The sequence below is a fragment of the Neopsephotus bourkii genome, unplaced genomic scaffold, assembly GCF_033783945.1.
Source record: "Neopsephotus bourkii isolate Nb327-2 ecotype Australia unplaced genomic scaffold, CSIRO-AGI_Nbou_v1 NB_318, whole genome shotgun sequence".
NCBI classification, from domain to species: domain Eukaryota; kingdom Metazoa; phylum Chordata; class Aves; order Psittaciformes; family Psittacidae; genus Neopsephotus; species Neopsephotus bourkii.
This window is the reverse complement of record NW_026900826.1, coordinates 5449658-5464866: the sequence shown is the minus strand read 5'-3', so window position 1 is coordinate 5464866 and position 15209 is coordinate 5449658. Positions and strand designations below refer to the sequence as shown.

At 40.0% G+C, this 15209-nt stretch overlaps 1 protein-coding gene and 1 long non-coding RNA gene across 4 annotated transcripts in view; one reads left to right on the top strand and one right to left on the bottom strand.

The window, feature by feature from the left end:
- Nucleotides 1-15209, top strand: part of ALDH1A2 (aldehyde dehydrogenase 1 family member A2) — a 56746-nt gene that overhangs the window by 3887 nt on the left and 37650 nt on the right. The window lies entirely within an intron of this gene.
- LOC133209106 (uncharacterized) lies at nt 389-1468 on the bottom strand. Its single transcript, XR_009724596.1, has 2 exons — nt 1404-1468; nt 389-677 (listed from the first exon to the last, which is right to left on the bottom strand). It is a non-coding gene; the product is annotated as an uncharacterized LOC133209106 (long non-coding RNA).

The window sequence follows — 15209 nt, the reverse complement described above, 5'->3', positions numbered from 1 at the left end:
ATATAATTTCTTTGAAAATGGTTTAAATCAGGAATGAAGTTACTTGATGTTGTGTGGTGTTACACTTTGGAAGGAGTCATACTGTGCAAACAGTGTTTGGCATGAATTTTGTTCATTGCTGGTTTCAGTGTGAGTTGTGCTTCAGGAGCATTTGGTGGATACTCGAGAGTAGTATCACAGTCAGTTTGTACAGTCACTGTGCTCGTGTTTCTCTGTTCAAATAATAGAACTGGTTCTAAAAATCTTGGGAAAAGATAACTCATCAGCAGTCACATCTTCTGGTCTGTGAGAATGTAAGCTGCATAGAAACCTTTAATAATTCAGAATATATAGTGCCATCATCTCCAAAATACGCAAGATGTTACACATTTTATACTAATGAAAAAAGTAAAAGAAAGTTATTTTATTTCAATATTAAGCCAAAAACAACAGCAGCAAGATTCCTCTGAGCTTGGTTTTGAGATATCTCAGAAATAACTCCTGGTTGCTTTTGAGAGAAATTTGGTTTAGGACAGGTATCGAATATTTCACTTTGCCGAATCCTCTGTCTCTGTTTTCCTGTCTCTCTCTTTCCTGCTTTTTCTCTGCAGGAAATACAAGTGATTTATAGATAATTGGAGTCTTCAGCTTGGAGTCTTGTCTTGGGCAGGACTTTCATCCAGGATCCACTTTCCCACCTATTACAAAGAAAAACAATCAAAAATGAAATAATGGATTGTAACTCGATTCTTTCTTTCGGGGGGAGTGGTCACTCCATGTCTTAAATGACAAACAACTTCCATAAACAATAAATAACATTAGACTAAAGCACTTCAGCAAAAAAAAAACCCTCCAACAACCCCGAACCTTGTAAAATCAGACATCTGTAACCATTCCTAGAGCCTCTCTCCTGCTTGTTAGCTGAGAATTTTAAATACACAACCAGGACTCAGAATGCTCAAACTCTTGACTACAGCTGTCTCTGAACGTAAAACCTGAACCATTTGGGAGTTAATTCTTGATGAAAAATAGAGGTACCTGTGAACACTTGAACTGAGTGAAGTAATTTTAAAATATGTTTGTCCAATTAAATTCCATTTATGGAATTCTGAAATTGGGAAATAGTTTTGTTAGGATAGAGAATGTAAAAATCCCATGAAACGAGATTTGTTAAAGATTTGTCGTATATGAAGCAGAAATGGAGAAAAAGTAACTGTACTATTCATTGATCTTGAAAATGCTGCATTATCTATGGGATTGCTGTGAGATCTCCTTCCAAGAACCCCGATAAAACAAACACCACCCATGTAATTTTCATTTGTTCCATTATTTGGCACAATTACTGAAACTTGTGAAACATTCCTCTGGTGGGTTACTGACTTGAGCAGAAAACCGTGTGTGCTCAGCCCTTCTGATCTGTACACCTGATGGAGCCACAGGGGTGACATAGTTCTTCAGTGGTCAGAAACAATACATTTGGTGATAAAAATTGTTTCTATGCAAGATGTGCAGCAGTATCTATTGTAACCTCAATACTGGGAATCAGCCTATGCTGCTTTAAAACCCAACCATTCAAAATGTTTTTCCCAGCTTTTTAATACCTTGTGAAAAATAAAGTGTGTTAGATGTGCGTGATAAGAATTGGTGGACAGGATGTGAACCAGACATGAAGATGAGTGTTCAAGCACACAGGGTTAAGTTTTTTTGTAAGGCTGGCAAGTACTAGAACTGCTACACGCAAGATTGCCTCTTTTTTCATTGGAATAACTTTAACTCTCTACTTCTTAACATTGACTTCTGGGGAGGGGTTGCATCTACAGAACGGGGCATCTTCCAGTATTGCACAGAATTAGGTTATTCTACAGCCCTGTGGCACAGCAAGCCCTCCTTCAGGCTTGTCAGGACTGTGTTGGCAGTGCTGTGCTTTATGTTTTAGCAAGCATACAGGTAGGAAGGGGATCCAGCTCTCTGGCAACAAGTCTGTCTTCCACAAGTGTCAGCTTGATGCCAGGAACTCTCAGAATGGGCTGCTTCAGGTCTATCAGATGGGTGAGATAAGCTGTAGCATGATACCCTGTAAGGATACGTTGTTAGCATGTTTTGTTCAGGAAACACACTCCTGAGCTGATGGCTCTGTGAACCTGGTAGATTCCATGGGTGATTGGAGGATTCTCAGTTTAGAATTATATTGATGCCTTCCTCCTTGATGCTCCCTTCTCCCTCCTGAGACCTGATGGTCTCCCAAGTGTATGACAGTAGATGTGGAATCAGCCTTTTGCAGTGTTTTCTTCCTGCTGTCTCTGAGGGGCTACAGGTGTTTCCACAGGTTGTAGCTATCCTTCATTATGGCATAATCAAATCTGCATTACAAAGTATTTCCATAGTGGTTTTAGCAAGTCACATTGACTTCAAAAGACAGCTTGGTTTAAAACGACCCTAGGGCTCTCTCCTGTGCTAGCTGTGCCTCTAAATCATGTAACTGAGTGAACAAACGTTTTCAGTTTGCATCACGTTGGGGACACTGATCCAGCTGGATGTTTTGTTTCTTGCATGCCAACTGATTTAAGTCTGAGAATGAAGAATTGCAGTCTTGAGAGCTTTTTATATAAAGGTGCTCTAAAAGGGTGAAGTTACAGCGCTGTGGCAGTGAAATGCACAGGAATGTTTCTGTCAGAAGACCCTGTGAATTGACTGACAGCTGTGGCTTTTGTCATGTATAAAAGCGTTTGCCTCTACTCAAGTCAGTCTAAACTCAGACCAGGTAAACTACCCAGCACTGCAACAGAAAACTGTACACAGCAATGCGTACGGAGTGTAGATGAACTCTTCTGGGTAGACAAGAACTAACAACTACATTTCAAGTTCTCATATGGTAAGTTTTGGGGCTTAAAATGTTTTGTTACTAAGTAAGTTTCTGTATTTTCCTTCCCATTGTGAGTGATTTCTTGGCATTAATGCTGCAGAACACTATTACAAAGTCTTTTCACTAAAATTTCCAGCACGTATTTTCCAGATAAAATTCTAGACTGACATTAACATAGGAGGCAGGAAATCTATTTTATTTAGAACAACATGCAGAATCTATGTGTGTTTTTGACAAGCTTTGGCAAAACTCAGGTAAGTGATGAACACATGCTATTTCCCATCTCTTTCCCTGAGTGCGCTCACTACTTTAATGCCTTCTGAAGTTAGATTCAGTGGCTGATAGTTGAAGAACTCAGTGAACCTTTTGGGTCAGCTCAGTGAGCGCTGTCCAATTACAGAAGATGGGCACAGAAAATCAGAGATGTTTGCATGAAGAGCAGACAAAGAGAACAGCTACTTTTCCCCTTCACGGAACACTTCAGCATCTGATGCAGACACTGGGTATGTCCCTCTGTATCATCACGTGTGACGTTTTAGGGTATATACTGTATTTAGATTTATTGCTGTTTAAATCTACAGTTGAATTCTCTTCTAGTGTATTCATACTTTGTGGTTAGTAGTACAATCCATTATCCCACATAGCAACTGCAAACTATTTATGCACTTCTTTCCAATAACAGCCTGAGTATAAGATCCTTTCCCCCGAGACCTTTAAGGTCTTCAACACAACCCCAGTGTAACCAGCTTTTGCTTGAGGAATCAAGAAACAATTGTAATCTTATGTGTATTAAGTCCCCTGTCTTTGCTTACTCTGCTGCTTATAACTATGTTAATACGAAAGCATTAAAAATATTGAATCTACTAGGCTGAAACTGGCAAGAGCTAGGTAACTACTGCAGATAACTGCTGCATTACTGAGTAGGTAACAGTTGGAGCAGTAACCTCTCACAGTGCTGAATTTTTAGGGAAAGACTAAATTTTTAGGGAAAACGCAAACTGGTTTAATGCATCAGGCTGTATGGAACTATACTGATGGGCAGGGGGAAATTTTCCTCTCCTTGTCTGGTTTGTAAGGTCAGATAATACACTGAAAGACAAGAGCTGTACAGTTAGTGTTTTGCTCATCTTTGCAAAAATGTGTATGATTTCAAGTAGTCAGATACAAAAAATGCATATAATTATTTGCACACCAAAAGCAGAAGTTCAGTAATAATCAGAGCACTTGCGTGAATTGAAGAGCAGCCAAATTCGTACTGCTGCTCTGAAGCAAAGAGAGCAGAAACGTGAATATGGATCCCTACTTTCTGATGATGGATAGGTCCCAGTTTTGGATGCTCTTTGTATTTGGATGTCCCTGGAAAGAGTCTCATATTCCCTTCTGTTGGGTAATTCGCTTGGAAGTATTTATGATGCCTGAGAGACATCAACTTGATAGCCCAGTGGGCAGGGCACTCATCTTAGCTCCAGGAATACTCATGATGCTGGACAGAGCAAGGATTTGTTCCAAGATCTATGGCTAAGCATTGACCCTGACTATCGAGTTGTGATAATGTGTCTTGAACACGCACTTCCATTTTGACAAAAAATTTAATTCCCTTTCTTTAAATCTCTATTGCATTCTGTCCTTCAGAAACCTCTCCCACAGAAGTTCACCAGTCCTGGTACAACTCTATATCAAACCTCTCTCTTGATGTGTTCATATTTTCTGATAAATCCCAACAGCCCATCATTCCTGATGATCTCTGCTCAGATTGTTCATTGCCCTGTCCCTATTCCCAACAGACCTTAATGGGCTCTGCCAGTGTGAAGTTGTTCACTGCCATAAACGGCTTTGGTTTTGGGAGCACCACACAATGGAACCACTGTATCCATTGGTCTTCCCTTCTTTACAGTGCACATTAACAGTTGCCTTCAATAAGTGTCCATACACACTGCATGTCACCGGGGACGTAGAAGGATCTAAAAGTAATTTGAACCCTTCTTTCCAACAGGCTTTGCTTTGCATTTACTATCTTTGGCAAATTTCATCTACCTTTGAGTTGGCCAAATGCTTTTTAACTTCCGACCTGGTGCTATTCAGTACTCAGATCAGTCTGAATATTTTTATCTGCAAACTATGTACCTTACTATTAATGATCTGCAAAAGCAGGTGAACCACGATTATCGATTGCTAGGTGCAGTAATGAAGGGGCACCTTGCTATTAACCTCTTTCCAGGGAGAATTATCCATTTATTTCCAGTCTTTTTATCTTATCTCTTAACCACTTTTTAATCCATGGCAGGACTTTATCTTTCACCATATGGTTACTAACTTTCCTTAATAGCCTCTTGCTAAGGACTTTATCATCAAAAGCCTTTTTAAAGTCTAAATAAATTATATCCACTGATTCATCTAGGCTCCTCATTTGACTAACTATCTCCCAAGGAATCTCACAGGTTTACAGAGATAATTGACAAAAGATGAGATCAGTGGTCCATATCGTAAATTCTTAGTCAGATTCTGCATAAAGTCACATTCTTCTTTTACAGTTGTGCAGCTAAGCCTGAGCTGTCACTTTGTGCTATTTGTTTTCTGGAAATCGTTTCATTTTCTCCACTTCTAAAAAACCACAACTTTTTAACTGTTTGTCTGGGCTTAGGTTTTGTCAGTTTTCTGGTTTTCTTAAGAACAGAGCTCACTCTGTGAACCAAGAAACCAAACCATCAACTTCAGTTCAGCTGAAAAAGATGTCAGATGAAAGATGCATTTATGCAGAGACAACATTATAAGGCAGTTATGAGCACAGGTTGTGTAAGGGTTTAAGGAATCTTCAGAAAGTTGCAGTTCTGCACAGTCCTCTACTGAGGAATCCTCAGACAAGCATTGGTGTCCGTACTCAAGCACAAACAAGCACATAAATAGCTATGTGAAGACTTACCATGTGAATACTAATTACTAAGCATTACATGGAGAAAGGTGAAATCTAAAATGTGATTGCCATCTAAGGGTCCAATGTTCATTACTTTTGTGCTTACTCAGATGAACAAGAGATAATCCCATTCAGTCTGCAAACGCCTTGTTGGTTTTCCCCCAAAACACGCGTTCCATATTTCAGAGCTAGTCTAAAAGCATACCTGTACTGACCAGTATCTCCTGTTACTTTTAGTAGCAGTCTACCTTTGTGACATGAATGCCACACATCAATTTTAAGTTATGCAGTATAACTAAGCTTTAGGAGCACTTCATTATTAAAAGTATGATCTGTGAAGCCACATCAAGGAGTTACTGTGATAGCATTGCTGAGATAGACTCCAACTGACAAAAGGAAAAAAGGGCTTCATACTTGCTCACTTAAGGTCAGTTCCTTCCCCAGCAAGCTCAGTGAACTAGATTTTTACCTTATGGCTTGAAACATAATGCATTCCAGCTTTGCTGGACTGAAGTGGGAAAATACATCCATATCAAATTCTGTGACCCAAATGAGAATGTTTAAGGTCAGCTTAATCTCAGCTGACCTTAGCTAGAGATTAAAACACAAGGACCGCACTAAAGTATATAGACCTTAATCTGTGAGGGATTCGTAGGTAATAAAGGTGTTGAATTGAGCTCAGAATCTAAAGGGATACCAGTGGGACAGCTGTGGAGAGGCCTACAGCAGGTGTTGTGCTTATAGGAAGGATATACTTTGCTAATTTCCATGTGGATTTCCAGTATGCCCCAATATAAAATAAGTGAGTTAGAAAAATCCGTTTGGAAAGCCATGAAGATGTAGTGTTTGTTACATAGAAGAACAGGCTGCAGCCTATTTGCTGAACTCAGATGAGCAGAGGATGCCAGGGAGGCACTGTCCTCTGGTTATCTAGCAGTGATTAAACAAAATCCCTTAGTTCTGACTCAGAAACTATCAAAGTGCTTTTCCCTACAGAAATTCCAAACACGTGTTTGTTTGCACATGTAAAGGCTTCCTTCTAAAGTGAGAGTAGTTTATTTACAAAGCAGAACTATTTACTATTTCAGGTATGTACAGGTATTACTTAACTGGCATGTAAAAGGTGATTTTACCTTCTTGTGACTAGGTCAGCATGACCTAAATTTGGCCTCCTAGAGCTGGTCAGAACCTCAGCTCCATATTTCATCTGAAATAGATCTCACCAACGGCAAGTTCCTTCCAGGTCTGTGCTATGGCATGCTTCAGTGGGAAAGCCACCACTTAATACTTCATCATCACCACCCACACCCTGGTATATCCTTAGTGGCTTTTGAGCAATTCCTGATGCCTCAGCTTTTGAAAGCTGGAAGAATTGAGATGCATTAGCATTTGGGATTTCTTTCAGGAATGTTATTTCAGCTCTTTGCAGCACAGCTGGGACTGGAGCACTCTTGTCTTGGACATGGCCTTTAAATGATCTTCAGTGTACTGCTGGTGTTAGGTTTCTGGTAAAGATGATTCCCTAGAACAAGTATTTTACCTGTCATCTTCTAGTGTTCGCACCAGTGGCTCTGCTTTTCTTCCCTTGGCCCTACAACGCATACTGAATTTTGGCCGGAAATTTAATCTGCTTTGGTACAGCCAAATTAAGATCCCCTCAAATGAGCTGCCACCTCTAGAAACACTTTCAGTCAACCTTTCATAGCCAGGTTGGTTTTGGAATCCACTGCCTCTCCCACAGCTTATATATACTTATTTATTTAAGTTAGGCTTCTCTGGGCTGTTTTAATTGTGTTACCTTCTTGGTATTTTTCTTCAGAATATTTAGTAGCAATTTTTTATTTTTATTTTGTATTTCTCTGCCTGTTAAAATTAGCACTTTGTTCCTTTTTTTGCCTGTATTATTTCCTCTTGTATCTTCCTGCTTAGCCACCCCATTTATTTTCTTGATTGTGCTTCCCGTTTTTAGCCTTGGGAATGCAAATCTTCTTTGACTCTTTCACATTCTTGAGCCTCCATGCTGATTCTGTGGATTTTAATTTCCTAGCTTCAAGCAGGGAGTTTCTAAGTTACTTCCTCTCTTAAAAAAATCCGCTTCTTGAAGTGTAGTATCCCAGAGAGTTGGGCTTCTTCATATGTTTCTCTCCTGCAATGAAGCTGAATTTATGTGGTAACCACTTCTCAGGGGTTCAGAGACAATTTTTAGTCCTTGACAGGACTGCGTCAAACGTTTATTAGGTTGGAATACAGAAAACTCTATGTTCCTTGGGCACTGTCTCAGTGCAGCTCTCACCGGACTATTACGCAGTTACTTCTGCACCAGTGTTATTACCTTCATGTTCTTTTTCTACTTTAGTACCACTTCAGTGTCATTTCAGCTGCTCTTATCCAGAAGTCAGTACTTCACTCCTGCTGTTATGCTTCATGAACTGGACTGCTTCTATATCTGTGGGTCTGCATTATCTGTTTTGTTTCTCTTCCAGGAAATAACCACGCAATTCCTTGCACACAGAGCTGTTTGCCACTCTCTGTGGCCTGACTTTTCCTCCCTACGTAGCTTACACCTAGAAATCATGGTATGCCTCTGATAATTCTCATACCCTTATGTTCAAAAAATGCTGTTTTTTTCCTGTGATACAGTCCAGCTCACCCATACTTAGATTTCTTATGCTGGTTTACAGACACTTGTACTTTTCTTTCGTAGCTCATGAAAATTGTGATCTAGTTAGTTGAAAAACGCTGTTGTCTTTTCAGCTTAACCAGTAAAGCACTTTCCATGACACTGAACCTCACTCTTATTTACCACTCTGTGAGTGTAAAAAGTCCTTAAAATAGAAATTAAGTTTGAAACTGGCTTTAATACTTCTTTACACTCTCAGATTGATTTGAGAAGGCATTTATGTAATTGCCAGTTGCATACATATATCTATTTATTTTTCCTTTTATGGAACGGCTTCATTTTGGGTTTGGAAACATATTTAGAGTTTATTTTAAATGTTCTTTGCATCACGCATAAAAGCAGTGTCCTGATTCCACTGAGTGTTTTCAAAACTTACCAGTGTACCATAACATACACATTTTACACTTGCTCAAGTGGGTTTTTTCAGCTGTAACAGAAATAGTTGAAGTTTATTCTCGAGTAGTTAGAAATTGCCAAGAAATTACCACCTGCCTTTCCAAATCAAGGGCTGTTTTTTTATTGTCTCATTTCTTCAGTTGGGATGTATGGTGGCAGCAGTCCTGTACTGGAATGGCCTGCACCAACTTTGGGAAACATGCACATGTGTTTTTGAGGCTGTCTGGCTAAGCCTTCACCCCCTTTTCCATCATTGCTTGCTGTTTTGCTGGTCTTCCTCTTTTTGTCCTTATCACACTTTCATTACCACAGCTACTTAATGGTCTCTTCTCTCTTTTGTGATGTCTATGTGATGTTCTTTTGCTGGAGATGAGCATCAAGCTCTGCTTTTTCACTTGTCCATCTGAAATTGTGATATTGACTAACACTAAATGGGTTAGCTGTGCTGCTGATGACAGTCTTGGTGGTCCAACCTTTTGACAGAGACTTTAAAATCCATTTGCTACATTACTAAAGAAGTTTTTAGCTAACATCACTCAACTGCAAGTGTTAATATCCTGCTCCTTCTATCAAAGCTTTTAGCAAGCATTAATTGATTCAGTCTCACTGTAAAACTGGTGACAAGGCTCCTTCACAGATGGGGGAGTTTAAATTTGTGGGAGTGTAACCATGACTAACTCAGACAGTAGGTCAGTGTCAGAGGCAGGATCTCTTGCTAAACCAGCCAGACTACTAGAATATAAGCCTTCTTTTTCTGTACATACTATTCTGTGAAATTGAAATACAGATGAATTTCAGAGCCAGTCTACACATGGGTGCATGTCTACAATTTTGTATGGTATTCATTGCACACTTCTCTGTGCGCTCACCTATACATGCACACAGTATAGATTAAAAGATCCCTTTCTTTGTGCTCTTCACTCTCTTGGTGCTGCTTTATCAGATGTCTCTGCTGTTATTCCCTCAAATGTCACCTGGGAGGCAGTGCCCTCCTCGCTGGAAGATTTGCGGAATGAGTTCAAATATAGCTGGAGCCTGTGGTGTTGCTCCCCTCTGTACGTTTCTGGTAGGAGGAGTTTTTCCATTGGTGCAATGCAGTGATGGTATTGGAAGTCCTGGTTGTTGTCTTTGTTACTGTTTCTATTCACTTTTCAAAGGTTCTGTTTTAGTAAGTAGCTCTAACGTAGAGAAGGCCTTGCTATTTAGATGACAACCAGAAGCCCAGTGCAGAACATGCCCAGTGACTGGTGCAGCACAGCTCTTCCTCCCATCAGCCAAGACAGTTTGGATTCTAGGTCAACCACAAATGTGTTTGTGCTCTTGCTCTGTCTCAGTTTATTTCTCTCTTTGAGGGAGCAACAGGACAAATCCTTGATAACTTACTTCCTGCTTAGAAGCCTTTACCTGCTTTCCTAGAGTGGTTCCCTGTGACTGGGAGCCTTTGTAGTCAGCTCTTCCAGCTGTTTGCCTAAATGGTCTTCAGGGAGACTAAAAGCAGTGAACCTGGAATAACAACATTTGACTTCAGCTAGGTCCCATGAGAATTTAGTTATTACTTAATGGATTGAATTGGCGACATACCTTATACCGGATAACTGCCAGAGGTTGCATGAAATTAACCTTCACAAATGGCTAGTTATTGGTATACTCCTCACAGAAATCTGGGCATTGGGTGACATATGTTCTCTGTAATTAATATTGGGTTTTATACCTTTATGTGCCAATAGTATTTGCAATGTCTGGGTGAAAAATCTCTCAGATTAAAGTCTTGATGGTGATTTTAGCCATTTAGTGATCATGTGTCATTGTGTTCAGTACACTGAACATAAATCCTGTCTTGTAAACAGCAGGGAGACTAATGAGGTTTGCCCACATTCTGGTATCATTACAAGGGGTTCCAGCAGAGAAAAAGGGAATTTGGTTAGAAAGGGGAAAAGAAACATGCATTTTAAAGGAAAGTTGGGGGGAAAGAGGGGGGGGAGTAAGTGGATCCCAGGACTTGCATATATGAGCATTTGGTTTTTAAGGAAGGCTTTTTATTGATAAGACTTATAAGCTCCTTTGCTTATTTAAGGAAATCTCTGTATAGTTATGTTTTGGTTTTGCCTTAGTGCATGTTTTTAATGCTGCATGTTTGGCAAAATTCGAGGGTCATGTTTTTAATTTACACACTCAAAAGTTATTAGTCTGCTTCTGTTTAAAGGTAAATAGAAGAGTTCATTTTTCATGCAGGCCTACATCTCTCTACAGAATAGCTTGCCAGTCATACAAAAATGCTCAACCCTATTAAATATTGGCATTATTTTGCTGTTTTATTTGCTTGGGACTGTAATCAGCCCTTGCAAGAACACTTCACATCCAATTTTAGTCTTAGCACCACAGTGTACTTTGGGGTGTAAATTTGTCAGGTATCCAGGCACAGCAGGATACTTTGACAGCTTAAGCTCAGTTCTCCCCAATCAGCCTTATGAATAATAAAAAGTAGAATGACCCACTCCAGTTTTGTATATGTAAAGGCAATGGCTTATCAACAGAAAGAACTGGAGGAGAAGTCAGAACTGAACTCTGAGGAAAGGGAATCCAGCTACAGGTTTTCTCTCCAGAAGAATATTCTAAAGTAAATAAATCAGTATTTCCCAAGGCTTTTTACTAAAAAGAAGTTCCAGCCTGAGAGATTTCATTGCAGCATTGAAAGAGAGGAGAGGTTTTGGGCTCCTTTGCATCTTCTTGAAGAGCAAAAAGGGTTTATAAATCAGACTTCTGGGGATTGTTATCTCACAGCTTCTTCTAACAAACACAACAATTTGTTTTAAAGGCTTTCACCACAGATGTCATAAGTGGTAATCCCTATGTTGTAAGTGGGTACTTAATGTGATTTAACTTAATGCTGATGATGCAAAGCTATTCTCTCCCAAAGCCCATTAAGAACATCCAATTTTCTGGTAGACTAACACTCCTGCTTACTATGGTAGAGATAAGTGACTCTTTAACCAGAACAATAGGAATAGTTTCAAAGCAAGGCTGCAAAACTGAGTTGCCACAAAAACTGGTCTTTGTGAAAATTCAGACTTTGAATGAAAATCCAGTCTCAAACTTGATTTTTTTAAATTATTTTTTTAGGGGTAGTTTGAATTTCTGTATGTACAGATATGTACATAACAGGCACTTTCAGTCACCTTAATATGCTATTGGTGAATATAATTTATGATATTAGTAAGCATGGTCTAGGTAGAAAAGGGCCCAGTGCAAGCTATTTATGTAAGTGAAATAAGCTGAAAAATACTGAGTTTTATTCCACATCACCTGAAGTGCAGATAATTCTAAGAGTTTATCCAAGATAATGCTTCTCATACTGCATGCTTCTGTATTTGTTTCATTTCTTGTGGATTCTGTACGTGTAGAATGACAGGAAAAGAAATGTCAGTGGCATCATTTAGCAAAACATACTAACAGTAATATTTGAAGATATTAAGGATGCAAAGCAGAAGTTAGGGCAAACTTTCCAGGAGCCTAAGGCTGCTCGCTTGTGTCCAATATAGAGTTAGCACTTTGCAGGTCAGTGGCTCTGCTATTTGTCTCTGACCTAAAAGATCTGGAGTTCTTCACATCAAAACCAAGTCTTGCTGAGCTGAGATCAAACGTGTTAAGGTAAGGCTCTTGCCAGTGATTTATCGTGCCAGGGAGGGTGATCAGGCCATAAGGGGCCACTGCAAATGAAGCTGACATTCCAGCAATTTCTCATGTGTAGTTATAAGGTAATTTTCTCAGACAGAGCTTTTAAGTCAAAATAGATTTGTCCATTGTATTTTTCTGTGTTGCCTATGTCTGAAATCTTAGTAGTATTTACTTACGCAGCATAGCTAATTTCTAAGTAATGACTTGCTCTTTGGTGCTAAACATTTAAAATGGCAGTTACCTACGAGTGATGATCTGCTAGATACTTTTAAATGGCAGAACATGTACAAATAAATAGATCACGCTGTTTTATGTCACACATAGCGAGCACACAAGATTTGCAATACACAAACAATGCAAAACACAGGAAAACTATACAGACCAAGACTGGTTTTGTTTGTGCAAACCCCTCCTCATTCCCCTCGTTTCAAACGAGTGGAAGGGTTTCCAGGATCAAGTTCTTACCAGCCACAACTTCATTAAAGCCAGTGACAGCCCAATAATTGATTCTGTAAACAAATACTCCCTCCTCTGCACTCCTGATGGGATGGATTTTTAGAAATCTTTCATTATTTCTTCTTTTAAGTTGCAGTGACATCAAGGATCATAAAAAAACTTCATAAAAAAGCACTGCCATCCTTACTCAAATCATTCAGTGATGGCTTTTCTTTGTCTTTAGTGGAAATGTAGAACGTACTTAATCCTTAATCATTATGGCTTCAGACACAATGTTTTCTGGTGCAGTTAAGCAAGACAGTAAATGTTCTTCTCCAACAATTAAAGAGAGTCCCACAAGTGAAAGGATAAGTAAAGCTTAAGGGCTTAGTTCCTTAGGAATACATGAAATATTACCCAAGCTATGGGAAAGGGTTATTGCTCCTGTATTGTGCTACTAAGCAGATAAATTCTTCATTAACTGAAAAAAGATAGAAGTTACTTTGAGGAAAGCTTTTATGTGCTGTAAGTGAAGTTTCTTCCCACAGGTTTAATAAGGCAGCCAAAAGGAGTAAAATGTTTGTGGCGGGTATAGTTCAACAGGCAATACAATGTGAAGTTTCTTCTCTTTAGATTAATTTTCTTGAACAACCAGAAATAAATATAATCCCTTTAATGAGACTGAATAAAATAACGGATGCTGTATCAGCATGTGGCACAGTGAGAAACTGAAATCGAAAAGGGTATCATCACAGTTTGGCAGCCTGGGTTTTGTGCAGGAAATATTTTGGGGGCTGGGGGAGGGAAGTAAGCATGCTACTGCATGTTGTTAAGATTTATTTAATCTTCTTAACTAATTACTCACACTTCCTAATTCAAAATCATACAAACAAAAACGTTTAGATAAGCTGGGAGTTTTTTCAAATGGGTGCCCCCTACAGCTTAGAAAATAAACAGGACAGGTTTCCCTGTCTGATGTGCTGCCATTTGCAAAAGAACAGACCCAGCTCCCAGAAAGACAGAAGACTAATTAAGACAGGAAGACAGGCAGGTCAAACATTTGGTGTGAGGGATTTGGGACATAGGGGAGAAAAAATCATGTTACATTCCACTTTCACAGCAGACTGACAGAAGGTTTCAAGCCCTTTCTCCAATTCCATTTGCTCTTCAGAGACCCTGGATTCCCCCAGCTTTTCCTCCCAGGCGCACCATTCCCCAGACCTCTACTAGCTCTGAGCTGGCTCAGTGGGGGCTCACTCTATCTGCCTTTAAAAGGCACCCAAACAAGGTGCCCACATGAGTGGGCCAGACAAGCCCTTACAGGGAGAGGGTAACTGGAGGTGGTGGGTCCTGTCCTGAGGGGCGTGCTGCTCCTTCTCCCACCCCACCGGGACTGGGAAGAGTCTGAGCTCTGCATTAGATGCCGCCGTTAGGTGCTAGATTCTCCTCCAGCTTATTTCTGTCACACTGAAGTCCGACTTCATTTGCACATGCTGAAATGTCACTGAGATCTTGATGTAGTCACCTATTTTAAATGCTTGGCTTCTGGTCCAAAGTCCACTGATGTCAAGGACTGTTTTTGATTTCAGTAGTCTTGGCACAGGCCTTGCTACTTGGAAGTTACATCCAGAGAAGCTGAACACTCCAGGCTTCCCATCCAGACGTGTACCCTTGGCACAGGACTCAAGTTGCATAAACGCAATTCTACTAGATTTCAACGCACTGCTGTGCTGACAGCAAACCAGAGCAGCCTCATTCACTGCCTGTGCATTTTATTTCCAATTCCACTTTTTTTATCCTCCTGCTGTAGTATGCTTGTAAATGTTCAGAGTTATCCAACCCTCTGAGTACAGGCTGAAGTTTGGACTCTAGATATCTTAAATGAACTTTCATGCTTTGGTTTGTGAAGAAGATCCCCATTTATGACAGACCATATCTAAAAGCCATGGTATTACCCTCCTGGCTCTGAGGTCAAAATTTGAGGTCCAAATGAATTAAAACCCAAACACCCCCAAACACAGCTTTAAAAAAGGGCTCTTCCTTTTCAGATCTTTGGGGGTTTTTTGGCAGATGGGGGAGGTGTGTGGTGAGGAGAGGGAAGGGGTCAGGACATCCCCCCAGCAGCCAAAGAAGAAAACTAAAAAAGGGTTGTTTGGCCCTCACAGACCTCACAGGCTCTAGAGTGGGTGTCAAGTTTCCAGCAAAACAGCTTTGTCCCCCGGTACAAACACCCCTCTGCTGGCTGTTGCAACTGCTTTCTTTCCATGTGC